Source organism: Zootoca vivipara, chromosome 8 (genome assembly GCF_963506605.1).
Source record: "Zootoca vivipara chromosome 8, rZooViv1.1, whole genome shotgun sequence".
NCBI lineage: Eukaryota > Metazoa > Chordata > Lepidosauria > Squamata > Lacertidae > Zootoca > Zootoca vivipara.
This window is the reverse complement of record NC_083283.1, coordinates 50760734-50782833: the sequence shown is the minus strand read 5'-3', so window position 1 is coordinate 50782833 and position 22100 is coordinate 50760734. Positions and strand designations below refer to the sequence as shown.

General features: G+C 43.1%; 1 protein-coding gene across 1 annotated transcript in view; it reads right to left on the bottom strand.

Moving 5' to 3' along the window:
• LOC118090370 (cadherin-7) overlaps window positions 1–9913 on the bottom strand; it is a 115058-nt gene extending 105145 nt beyond the window's left edge. Inside the window, exon 1 of the mRNA XM_035126025.2 lies at window positions 9823–9913. The gene's annotated coding sequence lies outside the window, so the exon portion shown is untranslated. The remainder of the gene's footprint in view (window positions 1–9822) is intronic.
• Between the last annotated feature and the right edge of the window lie 12187 nt (window positions 9914–22100).

The window sequence follows — 22100 nt, the reverse complement described above, 5'->3', positions numbered from 1 at the left end:
GCAATGTTTGTGATATGTCTGTAATATGCAAATAGTCTGTAATGAAATATGGTGGCTTCAGGTGGATGGAACATGTAACCTAAGCAACCATTTGTCTTATAAAATGTGCCCCCTTTCTCTGCATATGTTTCTCATACCTAACTCAAAGCAGGTATCATATTCCTTTCATTGATCTCTTTATTTTCCTATTTTCCATTTTTTATATCAGTGTTATGCTATATGGTGAGTTGAATGTTTAGAACTTCTCTCAGGTGGAATAATTATATTGTAGAGTTTTGTTTGTTTGTTTGTTTTTGGCAGAGACAGCCAAAGTGAGGTAGCCAAAGTAATGCTCTCCAGATGCTGTTTAACTCCAATTCCCATCAGTCCCAGCAAGCAATGGTCAGGGATGATGAGAACTGTAGTCCAGCAATGTTAAGAGGGCAACAGGTTGTCTATCCCTGCCTTAAATAAGAAGTGCTAGTTGGGAGGCCAGACCAGGCCCAGAAAGTATCAAAAAGCAAAAGCCTAACCAGGGTGCTGTTGATTTAATTTTAGCACATTTGGATGCCTTAGGGGCAAGTACCAGTTCTGCTCCTCTAGCTGTGGAAGTCACACAGGAAGCAGGTGTGGCTGCTGATACTCCAGTGCCCCCAACAACAGGTGAGGCATTTGCTTCCCAACAATGGAATTGCCCATACACAATCTTTCAGTTCTTTCAACTGTGATGCTCCTTTCTAATACTCTTCAAAAGGTACTCCAGAACCATAATGCAAATAAAAGCATTTCTTATTACAGAATCCATTGAATGCCTTTTTATAGTACTTCCTTGTAGCAGAAGATCTCTACTTAAGAGGCTGGTGTGATACCCCACAACCTGACTGTGTATGTTAACTAAGCAGTAGCAATTTATAAGTCTTCCTACTTAAAACACCAGTGCTTCATTCTGTAAAGCAGAGAGAGAGCATATATTTGGTTAATGATCCCAATAACCTTAAAATACCAGGTGTGGCAGGAAGAAATGTTAGGTGAAGATTTTGCTTCTACCGAATCACCCAAAAATTAAACCGCCATCAGCCAATCAGTCAGCACAAATGTGTGAATGTTTATACATATACATATACCAGTTATGGAGATCAACATGAAAATGATATCAAAAGTTATATTACTGATATGATAACTGCAGCGATTGTTGGCAACTTGAAGCTGAGAAACAACTAACATCACAATCACCAAATGATGAGTCGTGTTGGATGCCTCCTCCCCACCCCCCAACTTCTAAACACCTCAGGCAATTATTCAGCAACAGAGAGGCAAGTTGGCAGTTGTTAAGCCTATCATGGATTGCCAATAGTCTGGCCTTTCACTTGCAGTGTCTATCTTTTAAACAGAATGATGAAATCAACCTGGAGTTTTTAATTAAACCACAGCTTTAAATAAGACTTAACAATTCAACACAAAAGAGATGTCACCCCGTTTCTTTCCAACTAAATTCATGGGTAAACGCTGAGATGGCTTTAAAAAGTGCAAGAACGAGGGTGACTCAATTCAGATATCATAACAAACTATGGATTGCGTTAATAAAGTTTATTAAGCTATGGTTAAGCTTCCAAGCATACAGGGAAATTGTGATTTTTGATTTACAGTTGCTTTTCTGCTTTTATTACTTCCGCCTTCCTCCCCCCCATTTGCTCAATGTTCTGTTTCTATAAGGTACCTTGCCCCACAGCCACCCACAACTATAGTTGCAATTATAGTTTGTCAATTCAGGTACAATAACAAACCATAGTAAACACAATATACAAACCATGTTGTTGTTTTTATTATACTTATTTCTACCCCGCCTTTTCCCTGATGGGTCTCTAGACGCTTTTGCAAATCTATTTCAAATCATGTTTGGTTTGCTGGCTGATATAAGCCATGGTTTGTCCAGACATCCTACCAAACTACAATTAAGCTTCCCTAACCTTGACACCGTTTAACGGCTGAACAGTGCCTGTTTCTTCATCCTTCCATTACCATTATAACCACACAGATCCAGCTTAGTTGCAGTAGCCATCTGATATTGATAAACTGTCAGCTTCCTTCAGAGAGGCAACAGATTGTTATTTAACAGGGATAAAAATACCAGCTCAATTTTCATAAGAAATGTCAGTAAAACATTTGCAATATGTTAGGGCCTCTTTTCAAAGCACTTTGAAATGTCTTGCTCCCAGGAAACATTTATACTCCAGGATTGCCGTAACCTTTATTGTGACAAAAAAAAAAAAGAAAGAAGAAGAAGCTGCTGCTATCCTGTCCTCTAATCCTGAAGAAGAGCATGAATATTGTCATCTGGAGAGCCACTATGATCCAAAGGCACAGCCATAAGCAGCAAAGAGTCAAGAGCTTAACCCACAGCCACACACTGTGGAACTATGAGAAATGAAGGGCTGCTGAAGGAAATGGCAGCCTCGTGTCATTGTTTCCCTGTTACATCATATCCTGACATAATTCCGCTAAGCATTAGCACCGCTTCACTTTATTGGCGGCGGCTGGCAGGGAACATGCACTGTAAAGAAATCAGGCTCTGATGTAAATTGAACTATATATTGCAAAGGACATGGGGACAAATATCGCAACGTTTTGGCTGGCAGCCCTGTGTTTATTATCATGGCTTCATACACACTATATATTTAAACCCCCAAAGAGTCCTGGAAACTCTAGTCAGTGTTAGAAACTCATGTAAAATTCTAATCACCAAATGGTGCCTTAAACCTGGGTTACGGTCGCCACCATGGAACGCCTGGTCGCTGTTTTTGTTTGTTTGTTTTGCAGTGGACGTTGTTGTTGTTGCTGCAATTATTATTTTCATTCCCACAGTGCTTTATATTTTAAAAAACAAATCTCGAAGTGGTTTACAACACATGAAAACATCAAATGAAACAATCCGGAATAAAACAAACTCAAGCTTCCACGAAAATATTTCAGGTCCATCTCTAAGTGACATTTTGTTTTCCCCCGTCGCCAACCTAGCATCCAGAGATCTCCACGTGGTTGCAAGTGGACCCGTGTCATTTGCAAAATGCGTCTGGCTAATTTTGAACACTGACTGTAGTTTAAGGTTCCCAGGATTCCGGGGGGGGGGGGGGAGTCATGTGTTTTAGACGTGCTTTAAATATATGGTGTGTACACATTACATATATACTATCACCATGGCTTAGTAAGAAACTTTGCAGACCTTTTCATGGTAACAGAGGTCATCAATAACTCCCCTTAGCACAATGCTAAATATCTGAAAGAAGAGTTATACAAAACCACCAGAACCCTGAGCCAGATGCTGTCTTGGGAAAGACGTGGGAAGGGGGCATCTATGCAGACCTGGTGTCAGATCCACAGGGAGTGACTTTTTGGGGGGATACCTGAAGAAAGTAAACAAGTGACTAACCCTGGCCTACAAAACACTGGCATCGTTTGCAGGAAGCCCTCATTATTTACCCATTTTCAAATGGGTTGAGCAGGATGTTTCATTGTTCTAATTATTTTTGTTCAGTTAAGTGGCAACACATTTTTCCAACTGGATAGTTCACTTGCTTTCGTCTTAATGGCTGTTATTATATCTGCACAAATTCTTTACTTTTATTTCTTTGCCTTTCCAGTCTGTTTAACACTGCGGTGTAGTAAACTTCTTAAAAAAGGGGGGGAAGCAATATCGAGTTTATAATATCCTTCTATTCTTGCAGAACAGTCAATTATTTATTAAATATACTTTATCCCCTGTTTCATATAGAAGTATGTACTAAAGCTATAAACACACAAATACACATTACTGTGCTATATGTATGTGTCGGAATAACCATCGTTTCAGGATCATTTACTGTACAAAGTCGTTAAATATCATCACAGCTTTCATATTACTGAAAGGCCTTTTAACTGCCAAGGCATACATTCAAGGCTTGTGTTTGTCAGCTTCAGCAACTAATATTACTACCACTGAAAGCAATAAAGAGACTGCACCTTCCTCCTACGATTTAGGTGTCATTTGTGTCATCTCTGCTTCAAGGAGTAAAGTACTAAGTGAAGGAGAAAGTGACTCAAAGATTTTGTTTTAAAATGCACTTGTCTCAACCTTGAATGTCTTCGGAATGCACAATTGATGAACGGGCAAAAAGAGCTGGAGGAAAAATTATTTGCAGTTGCAATTAGCGTATATGTTAAACATCTAATTATAAAATGAAGATCAAACAGTTCAAAAGGGTTTTTTTTAAAAAAAACCTCAAGTTCTATTAAAAACTCTATTTTTAACTCTAATCTGAAATATTTTCATTTTTAATCACTGCAGTCCATGTACTGTGAAAGAACTCAGCATTTTAATTCAATAATCTCTATACAAAAACACAGAGAAGCATATTCTCTGGTGCTTGGTTTTATATTGGGATAGAATACTGTAATCATGTATATTTTACAGAAAATGTTTTTTAAAAAATAATAGTAATGAGTGACTATTAAAAATCCACTCCAATATGTTTTAACACACATATTTAGATCACTAGCCTATGAAACTGTTGAGGTTGTTTTTTAATTAACAATTCTTGCTACCTGCATGTAACCTTAAGTGTCCCACTGGGAAAGAAATTGTATTCTAAAATATAGTGGCAAAAAAAGTTTCACTTATTTTTTTTTTTTGCACCTGATCTCAAGTACATGGAAATAAGCCTCACTATGAAACCTATTTCCAAGTAAACAGATTTTTAAGATTCCAGCCGTAATATATGGAACATAATGCCCGTATACAGTGACTCCAAACACAGTTACGGTACATGGAAGTTACAAGGACTTACTTCCAAGAAACTGCCTTTAGCACTGAGCTGTGCTTCACAGTGTTCATATGAGCAGTCATTATAAACAGTTAACTATAGCAAGCGGCCATAGATTTAGACAAGATGCATAAGATTTTCCTCACCTTTAAAAATACTAATTATTATATTTGACTACAAATACGATCAGCACCATGATAGCAATAATTGCAATTCTAATCCAGTTAGCTGAGATGTCACGAATAAGTGAGCTTAACAGTGTTTATTAACATGGGCAGCATTTATATCGCAATTAAACTTTTGGGAAGTGGCATGTTCTTTTCCCTCCCTTACCTGACCTTTAGGCACAAATTAATCATTTCCATATACATCACAAATCCCACTTCACCCCAAATCTCGATCTGCCATTTTTGGGGAAGACTGATCTTCTGCACGAGGCTTTGCCCAATCAGTATTTTTCTCCTCTATTCCTGACCTCCACACAACAGGACTGCCAATACATTCCTGTTATAGCTTACAGACCCATAGAAAGGCAGCTGCGCTAAGAACTTTCCATATCTTATCCATGTCATCCACAGGGCAAGCGTTCTCCATTGCAAGGTCATGTGCAGCCTTTTAATGCCCTCAATGCTTCTTTCACATCTATTTCCCATTTTCTTAATGGCTTTAGCTTCTCAGCATTATCACACCGCCCAGTTGTTAACCCTGATTCTTACTTTCCTTGCAAACAACCCTGATATGGAGCACAGACAATGGCAAGTGGAAAATTATACCCCATCTAGGTCAACAGTTCAAGAGTTATCCCTTCATCTTCACACCACTCTGCAGTCTTTCAATCAAGTAATGCTCTGTGTGTTGTGATAATTCCACCATTGACTGCTACCCCCAGAGTCTGAACTATGACCCCTTGAATACTTGTGGAAGCAGAAGGTCTGCCCCATGATAGCTGATCAGCTATAGCTACAGCATTTACAATTTGTCATTCCGTTTCACAAACCCAAAGGGAAAACCAAATTGCTTTTGGAACAACATCTAAGTCCGCCTCCTGTGGGCTTTCAAGCATAACTGCACACTCCTCTCCAACCTTAAAAGAGAAATGTTCAATTTTTCAGGCATGTTCAATGCACCTTTGCTTCATGGACCCTAACCAGGTGTGGAGGGAGTGGAATCTAGGTAGCTACAGCATACACCACAATTATAACTAGATTGTGATCCATATTACAACTGCTGACCCAGATGTTCTCAAAGATAGAAGTTGTCTTATTGGGAGAAGTATAGGAGGGTTCCCTTAATGAGACAGCTCTCTGAAGCTAAACCTGGCTTGATTAGATGCATTCAGTTCCCTGTATTAACTATTAAACTTGGCTAAATAGTCACAAAGGAGTGAAAACATATGGCGTGCTTCCTGGCATCTACATCCAAGGAGCATGCACCGGTCCAAATATACGGCCCTGCTACATCGGACTAAGTCCCGGTTCTTCAAACTCACAAGAAAGGACTTGAGAAGTTTGCAAAACAAAGAAAAGGCATACTTCTGGGTATGGCATGGTTTTCTGTAAGGACTATATACAAAACAAAAACAAAAACAAAAAAACAGTGATCATGACTCTTTATACAACACTCAAGAAACAGGACTAAAGTGCATGAAGCTTTTACAACTTTTTAAGATGTGTGTTTGAATTTTACAACATGAAGTTGAGTAACCCAACCCATTTTCCTAAGGTTTTTTTTTCAAATGAGCCTTTTATATTGAAATGAGCACATTATTCCAGTCAAATTCCCCTAATTTTCTTTCTTTCTTATTCTGAAGATAAGTGGAGAGGGAAATCATTTCCAAGGTGAAAAAGAAAAAGCCATTCCATCATTTGGAACACTTTATCCAATGATAGCCTACTAAAGTGTTGCCTGCTTCAAGACACACACACAGGACGTTTGAGCTCTTCTATCATGCTTCCATTTGTCTTCCACTGAGGACAAATTTTCAAGAATTCCCCCAAATGTGCATTGGGGAAAAAGGGAGGACAGTCTGTTTTACTGTGCTATTTCTAAAGCTAAAGCAGAGATGCAGGAATCAAATCCAGCATTCAACTCTGCCTTTGTTTTCATTTCCTTGTCAAGATTAAGACATCTCCATATACAGAAGGGATTACTTTGTGGCAGCTCCCTCCCTGCAAAGCCACTATGTTCCCAGAGGAGGCACTCCTGTATTGCTGCTTATAGCTGCACATTCACACCACCTATCTTTATGCACCCCTTCTCAGCAAGGCTCATCTGATGCCTTACTGTCATGAGAAAGCAGAAGATAAGTCTGGGAAGGAAGCACAAATGGTACCTCATCAGCTAAAGCAAATGAAGATGGTTGAGAAGAAAATGTCACTGCAATATCTGGTTGTGAGATAGACAATGGATTCTTGCTTCATCCTAGGCTGTGCTAAGAGTTTCTCAACTCCAGATCACTTAAAAGTTGAAAATAAGCAACTTCCATTAACTACTTACATTTCTGAATACTTTGGGATTAAAAAAAAATCTTCTTCACTCAAAGGATGTTGACTCAGGATGAAATAAACATGGGTTTCTATAGGAATAGCAAATATGCCCTGCCCAGCGGCGACTTTTCTAAAGGTTAAACACATGCATGCACCAAAGACCTAGGGTGCTGGTTTAAGGCACTGAAAACAAGACATCAAAATGGGGACCATACTTCTTAGGAAAAATGGCCAACTCTAGGATGTCTTGCAGTTCTACAGATGCTCTGCAGTTACTCTCTTACACACAAGGAAAGCAGAGCACTGTGATTCTATCAGCACAGGGAGACTTAAAGAGTGCCATTGTTAACACCACCACCCCTGACCTATAAGCAGTACTTAATTAGTTATAATCTTTCACTTTGTGAAAGGTACTATGTCCTCCAATTAACCCTGAAGACCTTAAAAGTTTTTGCAGAAAGATGATCACTATTAAACACTGGATGGTGCTGTGTCCCTCGCCCCCTTATCTCAACCAGCTTAAGCCTTCCATGTGTAATTCTAGCAAAGCCTGAAAACTTTTGGTATTCGCATAGGAATATCCTTACTGGTTCAGATCATCATCCATACATCTCCATGTCCTGCTTCTGTGTCTAATCTCAAGTATTTTCTGTTCATAGGAAACCTTTATCAGCTTATTTTAATGCGAAACAAAACATTGATCAATTAAGCTCCATTTCTGTCAGCTGAATTTATTTACTTATTTGAAATGTTGCTACTCTTTATGAACAGCACAAGCCATACACATTGTACTCCCTCGGGTACTCACACCTTGTGGTGCTTTAAAAGTTAGACTTGGGGGGTTTTGAACTGAAGACAAAGCTCATTTTCAGTCACAGATTTCGAAGGTAAATCATGACAGCACAGCAGGGAAATACTTTTAAAGAAAGCTATAGTTATTTTTTTGCTAAACACCCTGAGTACTGGCATGCCAGTTATTATCTATCGTTGCTGGTATTTATATATCTGCAGCTTTAAAATTCATATTCTGACTGCCAGAAAACAACCAGACCCCTCAATACCATTTCCTACCACTGACCCGTCAGGATATCTAGCACTCACACAAAATCTCAGAATCCAAATGTCAACAGAAAAACTAGGTTGTTGTCCTTTTTTTTTTTTTGCAAAAGATGAACATATCTGACTTTCACTAAAAGGCATGAATGGAAAGGACACCTAAATTCATCTACCATCAAAATTAGCACAATATAGTCAGAGGGGTGCCTACAGTAGCCTATATATCATTACCAAGAGGTGTTTTGGTTGTAATTGATGGTGGTTGGCTGCTTGTGTCATCCTAGCAAGGTATAATTATATACAACAAAGCCTTAATATTTTTATTTTCCAAAAGAAAGAAGAGAGGGGGAGAGAAAGGACAATACGTCCTGTTGGAGGAAACCATGAAGTCATGAGTGTCATTTCAAGTCTGCTTTGACTCCAAGCGCTTTCTATCCAACAGGGCTATTCTTCCCAACAACTGAAAAGGATTAAAGTATCAAGGATTCCATTTGCGGAATCAAAAAAGCTTCACCAAGCACAGTCTCTCTCTCTCTCCCCCCCCCCTTCCTTAAACCCATCCCTAACAAAAGTCATCCTGAAGGCAACAGGGACTCACCTGACATCACAGAAGGAAGACCTGAGCATTAGACAAAATGTCCATTTTACTTCAGCAGGACGTCTGATCAGCTAGGCAAGCAGGGCAAAAAGCCAAATCTACTTTACAAAAAAAAGAGGAAAAGAAGGGGGGGAGGGGATACACGCACGCACATGCAAACGATGGAGGTCAGCAGGAGCCAGTCACACACCGCAGAGCGAACCTCACTAACTGCATGCTAATTAAAAACACGCTCTCACTTCCACCTTTGCAAAAACTGCGAAACATCCCGGCTTCCAAAGGATGGAGACGGCAGAGGCACGCGCGGAGATCTGCCTGCATCACTAGCCTTCCAGTCCACAGCATCAGTACCAGCAGCAGGCAGTAGGACAAGCGCAAGGCGGTAGCAGTTTAGCTCTCCAGCAAATTGCATAAGGAGGGGGGGGGGAGAAGCTTTGCCCCCTCCCTTGCTTCCTTTTGCAAGAGTAGCTGCCTTCGTCCCTGCTGCCTACGTAATCTACCTCCTGAGCCATTCTCGAGCAGTTTTCTTTCTAAAGGTCCTTGTGGGGAGTTTGTTCCCCGCGATAATATCTTGCTATATGTGGCATCGACCGGTGGGAGGGCGAGGGGAAGAGGCAGCAGAAGTCCGCTCCGGGTACCTTTTGCAAGCTCGGCGAAATCGAGCATCTCTCCCGGACAAGCCTCTTCGCCCAGGCAGCGTCTTTGCCACCAGCGAGCGACGCGATCGGCGAGGCAAACTTCGGGACGCAATCCTCATGCCCGCCCGTCTAGCCGCAGAGCGGCAGCTGACTTTGCCCCGGGACTCGGGAGAAAGGCTTTGCGAAGGAGGAAAATGCGAAGAGGGAGGGGAAGGGGGGGAAATTAACCCACCGCTTTCCCTGCAATTGCTCTCACGTTGCAGCCTTACCTGCTTTATCCCCGCGCGTCTCTCTCGCTTCTCAACCGCCGAGCCAGAAGCCTTTAATCCAAGCGGGCCGGCGCCAGAGCGGCGAAGTCCTGGCCGCCTCTTCTCGACCATGTGCCCGGGCTCCGCTCGAGAACTTGCTTCGCCTAGGCGAGCGGCTTAGCTTCGGGCGGACGCCGACACAGGGGGTTCCCTCCCCGCCAATCGGAGCCTGCCGAGAGGCCGCGAGAGCCAATGAGCGGCGAGGGGGGTGCTCCTGCGGCGCCGGGCCCCGCCCCGCCCTGCCCAATTGGCGCCGTCCGCCCGAGCGCGGCGGTTCAGCGGCGAGAGCCCCGTTTTCCCGGCCGATCGCGAGCGCCGCGCGCCTTGCCTTCGCCCGCTCGCTTGGAGAGGAGAGGCGGCCGCGCTTCCTGCGCCTCGACTGGCGATGGAGAGAGGAAAGAGATCCAAGGAGAGAGTCCCCGGGATGCGAGGGGCGAGCGGCTGCAGTGCAAGTCGATCCATCCCGGGATCCGTTTTAGGGAGCCCATCTGGAAGGAAAGAGATCCAAGGAGACGGCTCTAGACCGGGAAGCGAGCTCCCGGGATCAGCCTTCTTCATTAGGCAGAGGGAGGCCTCGAGGTCTCGCCTTCCTTAGTTTATTATCATGGCATCCTTGCATTTCTATTGCTGCCCCGTGGGATGAAAGGGGGTATATCAATTTAATTAATTAATAAAATACTTTCAGGGACGGGGAAATGATTTGGCTAGCCTGGAGTACTATATGCATTGACTTTTTCAGGGGACAGAGGCCCGAGGGGCAGCTGCCCCCACCCTTCAAATCAAGTAAATAAATTAAAAAAAAATACTTAACTACTTAAAAGCAGAACTTGCAGAAAGATTTGGGCAGATTTTTCTGAGCACTTGGGGGGGGGGGTCAATAGAAAGTAATTTAAAGCAACTGTTGTTGAGACATTTCATTCCAAATCTGCTAGACAGAGCCAGACAGAAGATGATGACAGGTGAGTGTCCTTGCCCCCCTCCCAACATAAATCCTGGCCGTATCCATGGACAGAGGTGAGTGATGAGGATGATGGATATCCCACCATTCCTCCCAAGGAACTCATGGTTCTCCCTCTCCATATGGTATCCTCACAACAAACCTGTGAGGTAAGTAACTGACCACAGGTCAAGCAGGGAGCTTCATAACCTAATGGGGAGGCCCAATGCGCTAACCGCTGCATAGCACGTACCCTGCCTTGGGCAGCAGAGCATCTCAAGCTGACCTTCAACACCCATCCTCCTTACCAAAAGACAGAGAGGGTGAGCAAGGAAGCTAGGGCTAATTGCAGAGTTTGGTGTTGTGGGGCAAGTGCCCTTGACCCAGCCATGCACACAATACAGTAATGGCAACAGGGCCTGCTGCTCAGGCTCAGCTGCTGTTCCCATGCCGAGGAAGCCAGGCAAGTGTGTAGGGTTTTCACTTGTGGAAGTCCATCAGCCGTAAGGCCTGAGTCTCTCCATACTGTGCTGATGGGGCTCCTGCCGTGGTCCATTTGCTTATCCTCTCTCTAGGGCAGGCATCCCCAAACTGCGGCCCTCCAGATGTTTTGGCCTACAACTCCCATGATCCCTAGCTCCTAGGACCAGTGGTCAGGGATGATGGGAATTGTAGTCCAAAACATCTGGAGGGCCAAAGTTTGGGGATGCCTGGTCTAGGGTGTCCACACAGGCCTCATATCCACTCCCACAGCACCCAAAGGAAAAGAGGAGACTTACCAGGAAGGAGAGCTCGTTTCACTCAGATATTCTGCTTCTTCTGCGGGTAGCAGTGGTCAGGATTGGACCTGCACCTCCCTACTGTGCCATACAGAGAAAAAGATAAATGAGGCAGACTGACACCACATATATAATTCACTTTCAATGCACATTAACAGCACATGACTTCCTCCAAAGAATGATGAGAATGTAGCTCTTTGAAGGGGGAAACCTACAGTTCCCAGGATTCTTTGTTGGAAAATCATGTGCTTTGAAGGTGTGTTGGATATGCTTTGAAATTGGATGGAGTGGATCTCTGGCCAGCCCTGGGCCCACTCCTACCAGCCACCATCACTTGTCTAATCCTACCATGTGCTAAGAGAAAGGTGCTGGAGGCACTATGTTTCTGAAGGCCACTTGTTGGGAATCCCAGGTGAGGATAGAGTGCTGCTCTATCGGGTTCTGTTTACAGCCATCCAAGAAGCATCTGACTGGTCGTGGGGAACAAAATTCTGGAATAGATGGACCCATTGCCTGATCCAGCTGCACTCTTGTGGGACCAGTTGCCCAGGAATAGGCACCGATCCTGCAAGCCACCTCTTGCTTGCCTATACTCTCTCTGTGGGTGGTGCGGCAAAGGGGTCAGGCCCAGCCCAGCCCTCAGAGCTGCACTGCTGCATCACCAAGAAAGAAAGCATAGGTGAGGGCTTGCTGCTCGCTTCCACACCTTCACTCTCTTTAGGTGCCCTGTTGATGGATAAATGGACACATGGCCCAACTGCACTGCCTATAGGGAAAAGGCAGAGGCAGAAGCAGCTACTTCCTTGAGCTTACATTCTCACCTGAAGTCCTGGGGCATAGCAGGGAAGCCCCAGTCCTTTCCATCGTACCTCTAGAAGTAAGGTGTGACATGATAAGAGATGGGAGGAGGCAGCTGCAACCACCGCTCACTTGCTCACTTTTGTGGGCAGGGGAGCAGAAGCTGCCTTATGCCACCTGCCCTCCAAACAAACACACAGAGGACCCTAACCTTTCTGGAGGCTATTGGGCCTCAGCAGGAGCTGGTCAGCACCAGTGGGCTTTCCTGAGATGCTGGGGTGGGAACAGCTGCTCCACAGTACGGAATGGCCAGGAGGTTTTCTGGATCTTTTTCTTGTAGAATTTATTTTTTAAAGCAACCACCCTTTTCTTTTTCTCCTTTACTGTCATCTAGTCCTCCCTCCAAAAGAATAAATCCAGATGGATCCAAAGCAATAGCAGAGAGTGGGTTTCCTCTGACAGAGAGGGAAAGGGACTGCAGCTAATCTGCCTCCCGGGGCTTGAAAGTGTGTTGAGACCAAAGCAGAGGGTGAGAAAAGGTGCAAATCTCTGTGAGAGATATATAAATATTTATATTAGAAGCAACACTCCTTTGAGATGACACAGAATGGCAAAGTCGCACAACTAATCAGAATTTAAGGCTGGCCCTTTCTGCCTCTGCTTCTATTTTCCTTTGCAAAGAGAGTCTGAGGGTCTTCCCTTAACACCCATCCCCCCAAATCCACTCTTGGCATCCATATTCTTCTTTATGGTGGTGGAAGAAGGACAAATGGATTAGCACCTGGGAGGAGAACCACATTCTACTGTGGGCAAACTTGGGGGGGGGCACGTGCTAGTAGTGGTAGCCCAGGAGCAAAAGTGAGTCGAGCGGTGGATCTGTCTCTTACCTTTCATTCAGTAGGCTACATTTCAGCCACTCGGAAGTCAGATGTCTTGCAAACGCATCTTTCCATCCTTCATCCAAGCAAGCAAGAGGCATTATCACAGCTGGGGAAAACAACCCAGCCAAGGCAAAAGTACTCAGGGAGGGTGCAGAACAATTCTGGTGGGGAGCACAGCTGGGGGAGAACCAGTGTGGCCTTTGAAGGAGGTGTGGCCAGGGCTGGATGTAGAGGCTTGGAGGGCTGCATTTGGACCCTGGACTTAAGGTTCCCTGTCCCGGTTTAGCAGCTAGTAAAACGTAGAGATGATGGCATCAGGTTTGGGCCATCAGCCTATGAGAATCTGTGAGCCCTTTGTTTTACGTAGATGTTGAATCTGCAAACAAAAAGGGGGGGGGTGAACTTAGATTTTACTATGGCTGGTGCCAAGATTAAATTCTCCTCAAAGATTACTATTATTTGTTTATTCTTAATATCTCCTGTCCTTAAGAAACATGCACCACAACCATGGAAATCTCATCGAAATAAACCTGGGCCTGCACTGCCTTTTGATTTGCCTTTTAAGCACATTAGCCTTTTCTTCAAAGCTTCTGCATACTTTCAAAGAGCAAAGCTGTTATGTAGATTTCTAATTAAATGTAGTTCTTTAATTCAAAGCACATTGTGAACTGTGGCAACAGTGATAACAAAATATCTCAAGAATAAAGCAATTTCCTTCTTTTAAGAATGAAGAAAGGGTAGGGCGTTGTGTCTGTGTGTTTCTGTGTGTGCGCTTCCTAATCACTCAGAAAATCAAATATCATGTCAGTCTCAAATTGCGTAGCTTTTGAAACATGAAATACAAACACTGGTATTTCTGTAAGGGTGGAAATCAAAGAGCAGCTTTATCATGATCTCTACCATATCTCCTAACCCCTTTTTGAGGTTTTGCATCTTTGATTAGGGTTTATGAGCAGAGACCAAAAGCACAACATTCTAGCACTATGAATTCAAGGACACGTGTGTGTGTTTTTAAGAGGCAAGTAGAAGAAATCTCTCATCTCAAACCTGTGCCTCCAAGGCCATGGATGCATTATAATAGAATGCATTCAACCACAAAAAGCCTGTGACATCCTTGTGCATGCCTATGTAATTAACCATAGGAGCTAATTCTGTTCTTCATGTGTTTTTGTGTGTATGTGTTAAGAAAAGTGGAATCGCAGGCGACCCATTAAAGAGCAAGGCTGAAGGACTAAGAAGTTTTCTGAGCAAAGGAATGCTGTCGTTTATGATGAGCTCAGACTTGCTTTATTTATTAATTAAAGGCATTCCTGTGCCACCTTTCAGGACAGCTTGCAAGCCTGACTGAAACAATGCAAGGCTCGGGAGAGAGTTTCTGTGATATGAGGTCACCACCAAAATGACCTGGTCTCTAGGGCTTGTCTGTCTTGGGGACCAATTGATATGGGTGCAGGTGGTCCTTCAGATCATCTGATCCCAAACCATTTATGAGTTTACTGGTAAACAAAAAACCCTCAGCACTTTAAAGGAAACCCCAAAACAAATAGGCAAACCACCTGATTAGGACAGCATCGGTTCCATTGAATATCTAGCCCCCTTGAGCATTTGAAGCTGCATTCTGTGTCAGCAGAAGTTTCCAAACTATCTTTACACTGGGCTTATCCACTCTTCCGCTTGTCCTATGCCTGGAAAGCACAGGTCTGAGTGGTATTGTGTTTGCCCCACAGCTTTCCCCTGGGAAACATGCACTCTACCGCTGAATCAGAGCAAACAGCCGAGGAAAACCTGGTTGCCATTTGGTCCGATTTAGTAGTGAGGCAAATGGAGGTGTGGGCAAACCCAAACAGTGTGATGCAGAGCATATTGCAGTAGTCTGGTCCGAATGGAACAGATGCAACTGAGGAATCTTCTCTTATTCATATTTGGATAATGGCACATAACATTAAGAGTACTTTCCATTGTCCAAAGCTCTTCAGATACGTTTTGCCAGTACAATCATATAAAGCAAGTAAGTGCCATTATACTTCCCATTCCAGCCTTGATCACAGGTTGCAGTGCCTTATGAGGCATGATTTTAATCAGTACCTTTTCTGCACACATTTAGCCACTGCCATACACCTGCTCTAATGGCGTAGTCTCAGCCTCTATATCTGGCACTTTAGCTCACAAAGGAGCATGTAGGATTCAAGGGGCAGGCTTTTCATCCCTCAGACATCCTCACGCCAATACTACTGAGCTGTTTCTGCTCAAGCAATCTGTCACATTTCCTGTGTGACTAGGCAGAGGGATAACATAAGGCGAAGATTGTTAACACATAGATTGCGGTGATCAAATGCACTGAACTGACATTGCTAGCCCCTAAAAATAAGCATTGAGTGAACATTCCCTGGGAGGTAGCAACTGCCATCATTTTTGATGGACACCCTAGGGAAGTAGCTTTTGCAATTTGATCTGTGAATCTACATATTAGATACAGTATCAAAAAGAGAGAGGCAACATTGTAAGAAGTAGAAGCATTTCCCAGTGCAATCTTCTTTTATGTCCTGCAAATAAAATCACGCAGAAAATTGTCTTGGTAAATATTTGGTATGGCCACTAGCGCCAGATAAAATTGCTTCGTGCCAGATCAAAACTATAGACCATCAGATGGTCAACCAGAGTGTAAATGTTTATCTTATGAAGTATAATGCTGAGCTCAGAAATAACAAAATGTATACTTTTTAAGAAATGTACATTTGGCACTTTCTGAACTTCCCAGCAACTCTTTACATATGTTGTCCCGCACAGGGAGAATGAGCAAGGTTTGCCTAAAATGGCCTGGTGGACATCTGAATCTCAGTGGGCCTACTTAGGCCCATGTACAGGAAACTCCCCACTACTGCTCTAAATATTGTGGACTGCAACTCGCATCTTCCCTGACCATTGGCTTTGCTGAATGAGGCTGAGGGGAGTTCGAATTCAACAACGGATGGAGGGCCACAGGGCCACAATCCCTTGTGAATGGGGTATTATTACATTCGAAGCCACAACATTACCTTTCTGGAAGGATATGTTCTCAGGAAGTCTGACAACATCAAGTCCGCTATGTGGGGTGCATCTGCATCAGCACAACCTTCCTCTGGCCCAGCTACAACAAAACATGTCTCTCCCATATTGGTCTCTGGAAGTTTCAACAGTTTCAACAGTTTGACTTTGCCCCCAAAGGCACACTCCTCCATTGTCTTCTGAGATGGATGCCAACAACAGAGCCCCAATCCCTCGTGAATAGGATATTATTACAATCTAAGCCATAACATTGCTTTTCTGGAATAGGAAGGATACATTCTCAGGAAGTTTATCTTTCGATCTGCCAGATACTCCATCAGAAGGATAGCAGGCATAGTGTTCCATACTTTGCATAAGCATGACAGACATATAACTAGCTCTAAGCGCGCGCACACAAACCCAACTCCCTTACTACAGCATTATGTGGAAGCCAAACTCTAAGGGTGTGACTTGAATATATGACCTTCTGTCTGAGAAAGGAGAATGCTTTCTATTTCCATAAGCATCCTGATATAACTATAAATCAAACACTGATCCACATGCTCTGACTCTCTTCAATCTACACTTATTTCTTTCATTCACATTTCTCAAAAGAGCAGAAAACACCTGTCAAGAAAAGATGGAAAACTTTCTAGCAACAAAGAACTCAACTTAATTGCCATTCATTGTCTATTATATAGTTCTATAGTGGAATTCACTTTACTGTTTCCTTTTCCCACTTCTCCATTAATTCATTAAGCCTTGGATATTCATGTGCAGCTACAACAAAATGTTTTATCATTGATTTATTAGTAGGAAGACGACTACATGAATGTCTCTCACACATGCTCTCTCTCTCTCTCTCTCTCTCTCTCTCTCTCTCTCTCTCTCTCTCTCTCTCTCTCTCTCTCTTGCTGTATATCATGCAATCTTTAATCATATAGATGTTGTTGGACTACAACTATCAGCCCCATGGTCAATGGTCAGGGATGATGGAAGTTGTAGTCCAACAATATGTCGAGGCACCACATTTGCTGTCCTTAGTCTAACACAATATTATAAGTGCAGCCTTTTGTGCATTCATAGCTGTCCGGTGAAGTAAATGAAGAAGCGCCATCTGCTCAGCATGAAGAAGACAGGATTGTGCAAATTTCACATGTATAAATGGTTAGTGCAAGCATATGCAGATTCAGAAGATACATGCTAGTTGTGTTGTAGACTAGGCTAGATTATTCTGACTGTCATTTCCAGGTAGAATATATGCCATTGTGGTATTTGACATATCACAATATGTTGTTTATATTACTTGTTGGTTTCTACATTAGAGTTGGTTTCTACATTTCGAATCCCTGCAATGGGGTGAGCTCCCGTTGCTCGGTCCCAGCTCCTGCCAACCCAGCAGTTCGAAAGCATGTCAAAGTGCAAGTAGATAAATAGGGATCGCTCCGGCGGGAAGGTAAACGGCGTTTCCGTGCGCTGCTCTGGTTTGCCAGAAGCAGCTTTGTCATACTGGCCACATGACCCGGAAGCTGTCTGCGGACAAACGCCGGCTCCCTCAGCCTATAGAGCGAGATGAGCGCCGCAACCCCAGAGTCGGACACGACTGGACCTGATGGTCAGGGGGCCCTTTACCTTTACATTAGAGCCACATTCACGTCATACATATAAAGCGCTATGATATCACTTTAAACAGTCATGGCTTCCCCTAGATAATTATGGGAGCAGTAGCTTGTTAAGGACGCTGAGCGTTGTTAGGAGACCCCTATACCTCTCCCATAGGTTCAATTCCAAGAGTTCCACATTTAGTGAGATTATTAAACCACTCTGGGATTTTGGCAAGGTTCTCAAACCAGACAACCAAAGCATTTTAATCAAAATGTCTCCTTTAAAAAACATTTAACACATCTGTACAACAAATCCATCCCTATATATATTATGCTGTTATCATTCTATTTCCCCTGAAAATGCACAACTGTCCTTTTTTCAAATTTGTAGGAGTAAAGAAAAACAAAGGTCAAATAAAGGAATGGAAAGTGCTAACTGGACCTTGCCTGAGGCATTGAAATGTTGTACGGACAAACTAGCATATGCTCTGTGATATATAAGTCTCATCGTCTCACTGTAGGAGGAAGACTAGGCAATTCCAGCTTACTGTGGGGTAGCAGATCTCTTGTAGACAAAATAGTAAAGGTCACCTGTGTATGGAGAACCTTTAAGAAAGTACTGACTTTGATTCATTGTCTAAGAAATAGTAAAGACTACTTCTTGTACTTTGGGGCTAAATGTGGGTAGCAATGCATAACTGGGTCACTGCCTAGAGAAGCTTATTGTCAGTCATGAGGACTGTAGCCATTTATGAAAGTTCCCTAGTAGTTGTGGTAGGAAATGAGGAGCACAGATGAACTCCAGGGGTTGGTGGAGGGATAATGCTGGCAAATAAAACATCCATGGAATGTGCCCACCAAATAAACAAGCTTCTTTCATTATGTTGATATACTTTCCCTCAGAGGAAATATTTACTTCCATCTCATTTACAGCTCTTTTTGTGTTCAGGCACCACTGCTTCTGTCCATCTCATAAAAAACCACTTGCCCACATCCTTTAGGGAGCAATACTATACATGTATATGTATGTTTATCTGTGTATATTATATATGTTTGTGTGTATAGTGTGTGTGTGTGTGTGTGTGTGTGTGTGTGTGTGTGTAGCTGTTGTAAAGCAAGTGTGTATGTTAAGCCAGTGTAAAATCACACCCGAGCCAAACTCTGCTCAGCAGGGCTACTGCTAGCTGAACCAGCCTTAGTCTGGAAGGTAGAAAACAAGCCTTAAAAATAGTGCTTGAGTTGCAATGCTTCTTTTGCTGGCTTAATTTTCACCAGGTTGCCAGGTCCCATGACCATGCTCAACAAGTTTAGGATCCAGGCTTAGAACCCCCTCTCTAGGCCCATCCCAACAGGCTTAGAACCCCTTCTCTAGGCCCTGTTAGGATTTTGTGTACCCAATGCTGGGTAGTGTGATTGGTATAAATCACATGAGTCATCTTAGAAGAGTGTAGAAATGGAAGACTGTCTTATCTCTTCCGTCTGAGAGTATTATTGGATTGTACTTTCACTTCTGCAGTGTATGTTTTAGGTCTTGTTCTGCCTGAGCTGGAGAACACAGACGTGCTTATCAATCCTCTGTATTGTAAATAAAACATAGTTTAGACCTACGGATGTTTCCTTCTTCTTGCTGTGACATGCCAGAATAACTGTGTGCACTTTTCCAAGGAGGAGTGCCGCAGAGAGGCACTCTGGAGTGAAGGAGAATGCCATTCCAGAGATGTGCCTTCCCGGATATGCTCAGAGGTACTGGAGGTCTGCTGTCCCTCCCAGGAGCACATTCCGACAGGCCCACCCCACCAGAACCCAGTGTCACATGCATACATTTGTTATTGGCTGTCCTGCTATTCATGATGAGCCAACAAGATTCTGCCCTTCCAGCTCTACACTCTTTTGTAAATAGTTAAAACAAATGTTCTGTATGCCTCCAGTGGCTTTTCACTCCCTTAATGCCTACCACAAAAGTAGAATTTACCACTAGTAGAGAACAAGCTGTTCCTGTTGCCGTGTGGATAGCTCCTACTTGGTGTTCCAGCCTGCCAGCTATGCCCATCTCCAGGTTACTCCATTCTATTCTCTTTTCCACCCAACTTTCCTTTTTTCCTCCCAACAGTCAGTGTTCTATGACTACTAAACATGCTCAATCCACAGTAGTCAATTCCTGGTGTTCTTCCCTCTCTCTCCCCTTAGTTTTTGTTCCTCAGGTTTTATTTATCTGCTTGTACTTCTGCACACTTTGGTGTTTCTCTGAATCTGAGAATACTTTTTTTCCCTTGTGCATGGATGGTGCTGCTTTGGCTACATAAACATCAGCTGCACTTGCAGACAAAAATACAAATGACCTATATGATGCTATTACTCTAAGGACCATGGCACAAAAGGTAAATAACATGTGTGAAATCTTCAATATCTGCACATTTATACTTGTATAGGATGAATATCCTCCTGTTTATTTAAAACTCTATCTTGCCTTGCCCCTACCCCATCTTTGCCGCTAATCTGTGTCGGCCCATTTCCTTATTATTTTTCTCTCTATTTGAGAGGGGTGGCCACATTTAATTTATCTACAAAATGGTGGGATGGATATAAGAATGGTTTCGTGTACGGTATAGAATTTACTTCTCAGTCCTAAGGCCAACAATAGAATAGGTGTTTTTCTGAGCTGAAGATGCCTGCAGGAGGATAATATACCCACCAGTTACTCAGCTGCTTCATCTGTCATTTTTATGAAGGCATGTCATGGATGGACTGAGCAAAATTGCCTGTGAAAAGTGATGCAGGGAAGGGAGCAGCTCACCCCCTTCTCTCTCTGAGTTAGATAAAATTAGTGCTCATTTCATTTTCTTGTTTTGGAAAGTGCGAGATGGAATGGAGTGGGGGGGGGAGGGGGATAGTTGTCAAGGAATTGGAGAAGGAACTTGTCTAAACAACAAGCACAAATAATAATAAAACAATAAGTTGTAAAGCTCACAGTACAAGTGTTACAACAGTGCTGCCACTCCTGAGCTATGATTAGCCAACTCAAATTAATGAGAAAATTAAAAAGTAACAGATGTGAGCCCCATGTTAAGCATAAATTTCTTCACACTTATTATTAAGTGTGTTTCAGATTAGGGCTGTCAAGCATCCTTTCACCGAGAGAATAAAAGCAAAAGGAGGCAGATTTAACAGTTTCTGCAGTGTTATAGAGGCCACTTGGACTTTGTAATTGGCTAAAGATTTCTTTCTGGACAATTTTGCCACAAACGGGAGGGAAATGGCAAAGGAAGGGGGACTCCCCCCCCTCTTATTTTCCTCATCAAAAGAATTCTGATAGACCCTCCATAAAAAAGAACCAACTGTGTGTGTTGGGAAACATGTCTTAACACTTCTCTCTTGAAGCCTCCCCCCCCCTCTTTTCTCATGCGTGTCAGTACTTTCTGAAAAGATATTGTCCTCTGCCAAGGCACAACTGAAAGGCAACAGATGTTGCTAAGATTGTCTTCTGTCCTGTTTCATTCCTAAAAAAAGAAAACGAGAGAAAGAGAGGCAAAAACCTTGCTTTAAATCACTGGAGCATTTTGTACCTCGGCAAATCTGTTTGCACATGCTCCAGTGGCCTAGTAGAAAAGGCTGAGTCTTTTCACATTCAGCCCGAGGTCAGTCTTAATGCTCTGCTCACTGGTCCACGCTCCTTTCACATGGAGCAGCTGCCTCTGATTGCTAGAACAAATTGAGGTGATTCAGGCCACCAGCGGCGCCGGCGTGCAACTTCTATTCCTCCAAAAAGAAGGGAAGGCCTTAGAACAGGACCAACTGGGGTTACCCACAATAAACCGTAGGATTAGATTTGATACACTCAAAATTAAGACATTCTCCTGTTGAAAAGTAGGCCATAATGACTTAAACTACAAGACAGTTACATGGAAGGGAGTGGTGCTTAAACATTTATTAAGTTACACCAAATTATTTCATGTGTGAATATATTTAATTAAAAGGAGGTAAGGAGGGGAGAGCTTGAGAATATGCTGAGCTGCAAATGGCAAAAGATACTGCAGAGTTTCTTGTTGGCACACGTTAAAATGTGTGTCTGGTTGCTGCTGCTGTTTTCTCCTTTTACAGCATCTTTAGAATACTTGTTTGTTTGTGATTCCTCTTTTGTGATTCCTCATTTCTGGTTCCCAATTTTGTTTTTCAAAAAAGTGACAAACCGCCAGCTCACGTTGTTTTATCAGCTTGC